The sequence below is a fragment of the Mustela erminea genome, chromosome 13 (genome assembly GCF_009829155.1).
Source record: "Mustela erminea isolate mMusErm1 chromosome 13, mMusErm1.Pri, whole genome shotgun sequence".
NCBI classification, from domain to species: Eukaryota; Metazoa; Chordata; class Mammalia; order Carnivora; family Mustelidae; genus Mustela; species Mustela erminea.
In genome coordinates this window covers 31,023,170-31,033,853 of record NC_045626.1, presented here as the reverse complement: position 1 = coordinate 31,033,853, position 10,684 = coordinate 31,023,170, and the positions used below count along the sequence as shown (strand labels likewise).

The 10,684-nt window shown below is 37.2% G+C and overlaps 1 pseudogene; it reads left to right on the top strand.

Annotated features, from left to right (window-relative positions):
- The first annotated feature begins 1,398 nt into the window (after positions 1–1,398).
- On the top strand, positions 1,399–10,421 carry LOC116571474 (annotated as a pseudogene).
- The last annotated feature ends 263 nt before the right edge of the window (positions 10,422–10,684 follow it).

Below are 10,684 nucleotides of genomic sequence, written 5' to 3'. Positions count from 1 at the left end.
TATAGATATTTCAGTATTACCAGATGTAAACCAGAAATTTTAGAAGGCTAGAAGACTGAAGATGGGCATAGATTTTAGGGAGCCTTCTGTGCCATGCTAAAGCACCAACTGAAGAATGATCTCCCTTGATCCATCCCCCAAGTTCACAGCTCTTTCTAAGTCATCATGTCTTCTCAGGTTTCCATGACATGAAATGTTCAGGATACTTTAGAACTTTATCAATTATTTCTCATGTTTTCTAACGTGATTTCATATACATTGATCTTGTTTTCTCAGTTAAATGTATCATTGTGAGTTAGAAGGGCAGTGAACACACTCATAAGAGAAGTCTTATGCATGCAAGAAGAACATAGTCAGAAATACTTGACCAGGCAGTCTGTAAGAGTCTTGAATTTGCCCTTGCCTTTACTATATTTATAAACAAAGACACATGAAATAATTAAAAAACAATGGGGCGCCTGGGTAGCTCAGGTTAAGCAGCCTACTCTTGATTTCCACTTAGGTCATGATCTCAGGGTCCTGGAATCAATCCCTAAGGCAGTCAGGCTCCGTGCTCAGCAGGGAGTCTGCTTGACCCCTTGCCCCTCCTGCTGCTTGTGTGTGCAAGCCCTCTCTCTCTCCCTTTCTCTCTCTCAAATAGATAAACAAAATCTTTTTTAAAAAGTTTAAAAACATAATTACAAAATAACATGTAAAGGAATTTGGCATGATGGCAAAATGAGGAAAAATATTGAACAAATTAATATAGTATTTTATTATATTGATGTTCTAATTAACTAAATGATAATAATCATGAAGTCTTATGTCTGTAATGTGTTATATGGTTTGTAAAGGCCTTTCATAAGTATTATGTCATTTACCCTAGAAAAAGATACACTAAGGAACACAGTAATTGAGAAATGCTGGGGTTATATATTAAGGAATGAATTACCAACTTTAGTTCTAATCAGTCAAGAAAGACTTCAGGAGTAATTGTGTGCTAAAGTGAAGTTTTGTTGAGTGAAAATGATACCATCTTATTTCGTCTTTGTCTATGAGATCTATAAAGAATGATGGTTCTCCAAGGGAATAAGCAGGATTTTGAAGATGTCAGAAGATGATTGCAAACCTGACATGGAATTCTGAAATGCAACTAAAAGTAAAATAAAGACCAAAAAGATTTTCTCCATTGGACTGAATCTAGAAGAAAATTATTACATTGTTTCAACAAATAATTAAATTTGATATCTTAGAAAGAGACTGCTATTGACCATGTAGGGGTCAGCCAGTTCCATTGTCTTCCTCTTTTTCCTCATGTGCTCACCAGAGTGACAAATGAAATGGGCAAATACTTATTTTTTCTCCTTCCAGGTCCTTCTCTGCATAGAATTTGGGAGCTCATCTAGCTAACCACTCGGGATGGCCAAAAACAACAAATCAGATAGAAGAGGCAGAGGACTGGATGGATCACAGAGGTATGTCACAGGTCTTTTAATATAACAGTACTTTTAAATAATAGCTCATGTTATAGTTCCTTGGGCTCCTTTGCAACCACAAAAACAAGGATTGCCTCTTGTGCACAGAGTATAATAAAAATCAGGTAGCAGATTTCCAGCACATGAAATATACTCTACCACATTTTTCCATGTTTTTTAATTCAATTTTTATGAGCCTCTGTGGCTGAGGGAACTATGGCTAAAGGAACAGGGAGTTCTGGGTATTTTAACTGCAGGTTGATATATGCTCACAGAATTATAGGGATGGAATGGACCATGGGAATGAATTTGTCCAATCCCTCTCATTTCATAAGAAACTGAGGTCTAGAGTAGCACTTGCCAACTATGTATATGTGATGACATCGAAAGTGAACACATTTTTATGAAACAATGGGATTATCTGTAAAGGCCAATCATAGCTAAAGGCAATCATCTGGGGGCACCTCAGGCTAGCTGACCACCAAGAAGGCTGTGGGATCAATATCTTGGCACACCTATATCACATTCACGGTATTTCAGTGTTGGCAAGGTACACATCAAGGGGGCGCTCTGGTCTAGGGTACACACATTCAAATGGCAGTTTTATAGGAATAACATCTGAATATCTGACTCTCCAAAGGTACTTGTATTGCCTTGGCCAGTTGGTCAGGGGTAGTGGTTAAAAGTATAATGGTCCACAATAGAGTTGATGAGATGCAACAGGTGCTTGCCTAAGAAATTTCTGGTTGTCTTATGTATAACTACTTAATAACTATACTTTTCAGATTCATCCAAAATCTCTGGCTTCCAAAAGTAGAAATTTAAATCATTGTTCTATCCCACTTTCACCTCCCCTTCCACTAAATTTTATTACAACTAAACAGAATTGTGATTTTTAGAATAGAAAAAATATTAATGTGAATAACTGCTCCAAATTCCATGTGTGCACACACACACACACACACACACACACACAAAAGCAATCATAGAAATCCATCCTGAAATAATTAAAATCCTATGGTGTTCCCTGGCTTTCACTTACTGTAATAATTTTTAAAAATGTATTTCACTGTACCATGTTCTTTAGCCCTTAGGCAGTGGCAAAGTGCTTGCTGAGTCTGTGGGTGGTCAAATCTCTACCTCAGTAGTCTTCCTTAGCTTGTCTCAGAAAACTTAAAAGGAATCTAAACTATTTATGAACTTTGTGCTTCATCTGATTAAAACCTATATGAACCATACTTTATTTTTTATGGTGCTTGTGGCAGTGCCAAAATCAGAAACACCAAGGCAACTAGGCAGTTGGGTTATTGACATTCTGTTCATTAGCATTTCTTCTCCATCGTAACTGCTTCCACATTGAGTTCTTAGGTCTGAAGGAAAGAGACAGAGAGAAAAGATGCCTGCTTCTGAAATGTTTTCTTATATGCTGCTTACTTAAGATTATAACAAGATCCTTCTCATTCCATTAAAGATTATTACTTCAGCAAATTCCAGGTTGAAAACAAATGACTACAGAATGATTTTTTTAAACATTTGTAAACCTTGCTTTTTAAACAACTCCACTTCTATTGCAGAGAAAAAGCCTGAACTATTTATTCATTTCATTTGACTACTTTTTAATCTCAGTTTTTATGAGGACACTAATGACCCTCACAGATTGTTACCCTCCAGTGAAATAACAGAGCTTTGGCAGCGGCTGGATTCCAGTTGAAGAGTTCTGAAACTCACTGTAAATCTTCCTGTTTTGTTGTTCTTCAAACCAGGCTTTGCCATCTGCCTTATGAATTGAATTTTTGTTGCAGTATTTCACATGATCTAAAATATGGTTATTGCTATCCATAAACTGAGGTTCCTGGAGAGTATTAATTAAGTCCAAAATATTGCACCAATGTGCACAGTGAAATACAACACAAATGTCATGGCGTGACCATCATTATAACCCTCTCTGCATTCCATGATGGCTGTTCTCTCAAAAACCCAGAGACAATTTGGTTGTAGCAGCCAACAAAGTTAAACCTGAAGACTTAAATTCAGGTGGATGAGATAAATTGAAACAGATCTTATTGCTCCCAAACACTCTCTTGGAAATAATGGCATCTTGACATTTTATCAGTCACTCAAGCGGTCATTCTCAGCAGTATCAGCCGGAGCTTGAAGGATAGAGCTGTAAAGAAGGGACTGTCAGCCATAAACATTCCTCAAAACCATGAAAACCACAAATGAGAGCTTAAGTAATGGAGGACGCAATACCCTTGATATTTCAACAGTTACCTGCAACAACAGGCTTTGTTCAGAGCCGTGGTCATTTTTTCAGGAGCTTTTCTTGTCAGACCCAGACTAGGGTAACTGGAGGAAGGAAAGAGGAGAGGGAGGAGGGAAAGGGTGGCACGGACATCCTCAGGTTAAAAAGTGAACTTAAGTTGGCTACACATTTAAGCTGATGAGAATTTTTCAACAGCAATAAACTAAAAAAATTAAAAGTAAAAATATAACAACTAAAGATTGAACCAAGGACATTAATATTATTAAGCTTGTGGTGAAGCTTTGAGATCACTAGAAAGGCATTTACACTGCTCAGCTGTTTCCTGTATGGCCATTCCTGATGTCAAATTACAGAGGAGAAAATAGCAGGGAATGCATTGCAGGGAAGAAAAGGTAGTAATGGATAAGAATGTAAGTATGGGAAGGCAAAATAAATTTAACTTCACTACTCCTCAGGAACATATCGCTGTGTTGTAGAAGAAGAAAGACTAATTTTAAATGAAATTGGTGCTATTATCTTGGCAACTGGGACCCAAGAAAACTAAATGAAATTGAGTATACACCACAACTGAGTCACCCAAACTCAAGAGACAGCAGACATGGAAAGGTTAAATGCCCTAGAAATTGCATTTGTGGAGTTTCTCAACACAAGAGATTAATGGTTACTCAAAGCAATGGATAAATATTAGCTGAAGACCATTAGCCGAGGAAAACACATCAGTGCATCACGGTTCTCAGGGCTTATCAGATCAATTTTAAATAGGTTTATCTTGGACTTTTCTAACATTTAATGAGGAACAAATTGTTTTGTTTTGTTTTTTTCTGTTTCCTCTACCCATGTTGACTTTTTGATATTACCTAGGAGAGAACAATTAAAATAAATGGCTCTGTGACAAAGTGTTAATTTGCTTGTCTCTGAAGCAATTGGAAAAGGGTCATTTTATGATTGTTTCCTCCTATTACACAGTTTCTCATAATATTTAGATTGACTAGTATACTCTTTTGATGAAAGAAGTGTTTGAATGGTCATTTGGCTCTTTCCACAGACTTCATATAGCACCCTCCTAAACAATCTCAGATTAATGTGAATTTGCTTACTTTTGAGTAGTTCTCAATCCATATTAATCAAATGGTCAGTCAGTCTTCTTTATGTTATTGTCTATCTGGGGCCCATCACTGTGCTAGGTGTGAGGTGAATTAAAAAAAAAAAAAAAAGAAGAAGAATAAATAAAGCCCAAAGTCCTTACTCAAGAAGCTTAGCATCTAGGGGTGCCTGCGTGGCTCAGTGAGTTAAAGCCTCTGCCTTCAGCTCAGGTCATGATCTCAGGGTCCTGGGACTGAGCTCCACATTGGGCTATCTGCTCAGTGGGGAGACTGTTTCCCCCTCTCTCTCTGCCTGCTGCTCTGCCTACTTGTGATCTATCTCTCCCTGTCAGATAAATAAAATAAAATCTTAAAAAAAAAAAAAAAAGAAGCTTAGCATCTAGTAAACTTAATTCACTCATATGATATAAATCAATTTCTTTTATCTCTAGGAAGGATGGAGGTAAAGTACAATTATGTTATCCATAGTTTCTTGGTTGCTTTATAAGAAATACTGAAATCCAAAGCTTCCAATTAGGCATTAACAAACCACTTGGTGGAAAGCAGGGAGTAGTACATGAAGACTGTAGAGATTGAATAACAGCTTTATGGCTTGGGGTTCTGCACAATTAGCTCTTCTTTGTCTCTTAGTCCAGGTTTACTTGCTTCCCCTACCAACTATGTTACCTGCTTGACCATTCTTGAAATCACAAAGACTTCTAGATATAAATTTGTCTCTTAAGTTTTATTTTGCTTTTTGTTTGCTTGTTTAACTTTCTTCTTCTATAGTGACACCCCCAAATTCAGTAAGGACTTTGCAAGACCTATCTAAATCTTTTTATAAGCAGCAAATAAAGCAACACAAATGTTCAACCAAATGGTCCAGTTTTGAAAGTAGCAAGTGACATTTCTGCTTCCTTCAATGAACCATGCATTTCATCTTCATTAAAAGAATCACTTCTTTTATTCTATGTCAGTAGCTCATAATAAGACACCAGTAGAGTAGCGCTTATATGCTATGGCTTGGTTGACCTGTAAAATAGCTTCCCATGATCCCAGTATTTCCCTTTGTAAACAGCACGGCATGAAATAGCCTGGTTCCACCCATATAGAACCTGCAATGTCACAACAAACAAAATAGCACAGAAGACCATGCACAATTTTCATATATTAAGGACTGCCCAAAGATGTGAATTTGAGTACATTTGTTGTCTGAAAACACGTCATGAGTAAAGGAAACTTTGAGAAGATTATTTCATGAAAGAACAAGACAAGTCCCCCTCCAGTGATCAGAAAAGAAAAATGTATCCCTTCTAGCATCAAACAAATGGAATATCCTGAGTCTTAGAAATAGTAACATTGTTGTTCACAGTGGAGGCTCTGCATAAGGGAAACTGATTGGGATAGAAGAAGGGTACTTAGATGAAGAACTTTTTGCTTCATATTTCTGTTGTGTATGTGTGTGTGCACGTGCATGCACATATAATCTATATGATCTGTTTAAACTTTTTAAATAAGTATGCATATTTTTTGTGTTAAAAAGAGTAAAAATCTCACATAACTTCTAGGACATGGTTGGCTTTTTTTTCTTTGCTTTTTTTTTTTTTTTAAGATTTTATTTATTTATTTGACAGAGAGAGAACACAAGTAGGCAGAGAGGCAGGCAGAGAGAGAGTCAGGGAAGCAGGCTTCCCACTAAGCAGAGAGCCAGATATGGGGCTCAATCCCAGGACCCTGAGAATATGACCTGAGCTGAAGGCAGTGGCTTAAATGACTTAGCCATCCAGGCACCCCCATAGTTTGCTTTTAATAAACATTTTTTCATCTATATTCTTCAAAATAAAGGGTGACCAATACTTATCCTACTCTGTACTCTCTCAGCTAGAACATAAATACCTTTTGTCCAGCTCATAACCAAAAACAAAGCAAAACAAACCTATGAAAAACAATAGCTCTAAAAATGGATTGGAGCCCATAATGTTGACCTCTTCTTTCCACCCAGGTTATCACTTTGCATTTCCTTGTTTATTTCATTTTTAAATTCTCAGCTACATTCCCTGACTTCAAAACTTAATTTCTAGTCCACTTTGATTCAGCTGACTCTCTGGCCTCCAATTCTGGATCTTCAGATTTCCACTTTCTCATAGAAAAAGAGATAATCATATCTAAAATGTGAAACATTTAACAGGAAGGATGACAGAAACTAACTTGAAAAGATAGGAATCCAACAAGAGAGGTAGCAAGAAGCATTTTGAGCAGAAAAGGAGTTAAGCTACAGGTAACCCTCACCCAAACATGAAGGACACTTTTAGATAGGGCCTCCAGACTCAGCCATGTAACAAGGGATGAGACCATCCAGTTTCTCTTTCTGTTTCCTTCCCCACTTCACATCTAATCCTACTTCTCTTTCTTATCTGTCTATTCAGCCAAACAAGTATGAACAAACGAACTTCTAAATTTTCTCTAGTAGTAGCAAAGAAGGAAAATTCTGTCCTTAAACTTAAGGGAATTTGCCTGTAAATAAGGAGTGAAAACTTGTGTTTGTATTAATAAGTAACTAAAAATAAATAAATAACTGAAAATAGAAGTACCTGCTTTCTCCAAAAGAATCTAGTAATTAAAAAGCTCTGTGGAGAGTGTTCAGCTTTGCAAAGAAGGGCCAAGACCTGAATTTGGAAATATGGATACATAAGAGTGGATTTTTTGTTTTTTGTTTTTTGTTTTTTACATAAGAAAGTGCAGGGAGGGGTGGATACTAGATTTTGTTGGGATGGGGCAGAGAGAAGTTAGAAGGAAGAAGAGAGAGAATGGCTCAGCAACTTACAGAAGTGTGAGAAGGACCTTTGATGAGAAGCAGCCTAATATTTGATTCTAAGATTTTGATTTGCTAGGATATACAACTCCCCTCTTCTCCCTAAACTTCCCATAAAGTCTACAAAATGCAGAAGACAAACAAAAAACTGCTATTTTTGTGAAAATGAGAAAAATAGACTAAGATCCAGGCTTGGATAGAGGCCATAGTGGAAATAAACCAGGAGAAAACACAAGATGGAAAATCTGGAATTCAGAGGAGATAAGAAGCTAGAGCTTGACACTGACCTTGATAACATAACCTACCCTTGAACTCTTGAAAATCTTGGTGGAGGGCAATGTATTTTATGTAGGGCGTGGAACAGGAATATAGGCCAACCTAGACCAAAGCTGACATCTGGGTTCTCCATGTATCTAGTGATATAAGTCTAGTATATGTCTATATCAAATATGTAATAAATACCAGAACATGCTAGAGAGAGAGTAAGAGATCAAAGCTGGGAGAGAGTCAGGAAAGGATTTTTTAAAAAGTAGAGTTCAAAGCATGAGCCTCAACCTGATCTCACTAGCTAATATGAAATAGGGCCATTTTTTTATAACGTTAATGTAATGTCATTTGGAAGCTGTGTCTTGGCTTCAAAGGCTTTGTAAACACCCAAAGCCCATAGTGACTGGTCATAAGTAACCCAAATTAAAAAAAAAAAAAAAAAAAAAAAAAAACCTGAGGAAAATAAAATGTCTTCACAGGCTCTCCCAAGAGAGTTCTAGTTTTCTCTGATCTTTTCATCTAGGGTCTAATGCTAGTGGTGTCTTTCCTATGAGTTCCCCACATGGGAAATAGAGAATGTAAACTTAGAATCCCACCTACTTCTTATTTAAGAAGAGGAATAGTATATGTGCCCAATATCTTTGAATCTCACTTTTAACATGCCTATTAGTGTGACCATGAGATAGTCATTTGACTCTTCTGAGCTCCACTCTGTAAAGTAAGGGATGAAGGCAGCTACTTCATAATGTTAAGAGAATTAAAAGACCTCATAAGTAAAGCACTTAACAGAATACCTAAAAGTAAATATTCAGTAAAGTGAAATCCTTTTTCCTATCAATACAAACTCCTATCATAAGCCACACCAATGTAAAATTATTTTCTTTTAGATGTATATTTATTTAATTCTACAAATATTTGAACTTAATATATGTTTATAGTATTTTGCTAGATGTTGAGGAACTACCAAGAATATAACTTTCCCACCTTCTAAGAGTTTGCTATCCACCTGGAGACACAAGATAAATACAACCACAAAAAGTAATTTTTTTAAAAAAATGAAAACAAGGGCACCTGGGTGGCTCAGTTGGTTGGGCAACTGCCTTTGGCTCGGGTCATGATCCTGGAGTCCTGGGATGGGGTCCCGCATCAGGCTCCCAACTCCATGGGGAGTCTGCTTCTCCCTCTGACCTCCTCTCTCATGCTCTCTCATTCTGTCTCTCTCTCTCTCTCTCTCAAATAAATAAATAAAATCTTAAAAAAAAAAATGAAAACAAGGGACACCTGGGTGGCTCAGCTGGTTAAGTGGCTGCCTTTGGCTCAGGTCATGATGGTAGGGTCCTGAGATGGAGTCCCATGTTGGGCTCCTTGCTGAGCAGGATGTCTGCTTCTTCTGCCTGCCACCTGCTTCTCCCTCTGTCCACCATCCCCCTGCTTATGTTCACTCTCTCTCTTATTCAAAAATAAAGTATTTTTTAAAAATGCAAACGAATGTCATTAAGTGCCAAAGGGAGTAAACAGCATGTACTATAGTATGGAGATTTCACTGTTTCTTTAAAAAAAAAAAAAAAAAAAGGATTATCAGGAAAAAAAAATACTTTCAGATTAGCAGAAAAAAATGTATTGCTTATGCCCATTTAGTAGCTTTTTGATTTAACATTTTGACCTCGGTTACTGGGTCAGGCAAAAGTCCTTCAATAAATCAATAAATATTTGATGAGCATCCACTATAATCAAACATTACTGATGCCCTTATATTAATGAAGGTGGCTATTGCTGAGCAGAATGCAGAATACCACTCCCAGCACAGGGAAAGTTTCTGGGCCTACCCCTTTTAGCTCACCACCAATGACTGCAATTACCAGCATGTTCATGGGCTTCCCAATTGTAGACTCCCTGGCCCCAAGCAGAGAGAAAGGGCCAGAGGAGGTGAGGGTGTCAATAATTTTGGCCACAAGTATATCCAGCTGATCAAACACCTCACCCTGGGTTGCATCATCAATTTGCACTTTCTTACTAATTATACTTTTGGTATAAAAAATTCCCTTTATAAGGATAGAGCTGTTGCAGCTAGATTTCATTGCACGAGTGAGGAATTTTATAAAATTGGAAAGAGGAGGGTCATAGAAGGAGTTCTGATTGTGCATGAGGACTGCTGGATGAAGCATTACTGCTACAGATGAGAACAACTTTATTTTACCAAGTTAAGTGGTGAACTTCACCTGGGCAAAGAAGTTGAAAGACTAAAGGGCTTCACGGGGCGACACCAGGCTGTCAAGATCATTGATGATTACATTGGTTGATGGCAGAGCCCAAATTTTGAACCTCCTCAATATCCATGCATTTCTGCACATATTACACAACCTAAAGAACATAATAAGTTGTTTTTAGTTCAACTTCCGGAAGAAACCTTGTTTGCAGACCCTAAAAATTATAAGCTGGTAGCTGCTCTATTGCGTGAATTGTAGGATGGTGCCCCAGGGTAAGGACTCATCACTTTTAGTCTCCCTCAGCTTTTGGGCAGGTTCAATTTTATATACAAGTGAATTCCTCAGCAGTAGAGAAATAAAAGAAGCTGTCTCTATGAACACAGCTATACACAGTGTACAGTAAATATGGTAGAAGAAAAGTTTGGAGGTATTTTTGGTTTTATCTTTTTCCCAATCCCTGAAATGTCAGCGACTGTCCATTGTTTGAATAGTAAAGTTGATTTTTAAAAAGTAGATAGTTGTATAACCAAATATGAAAATATTTAATTTACTTTTTGTTCTATTTATACATTTTTTAAATATAATAAAGAAAGTGGGCT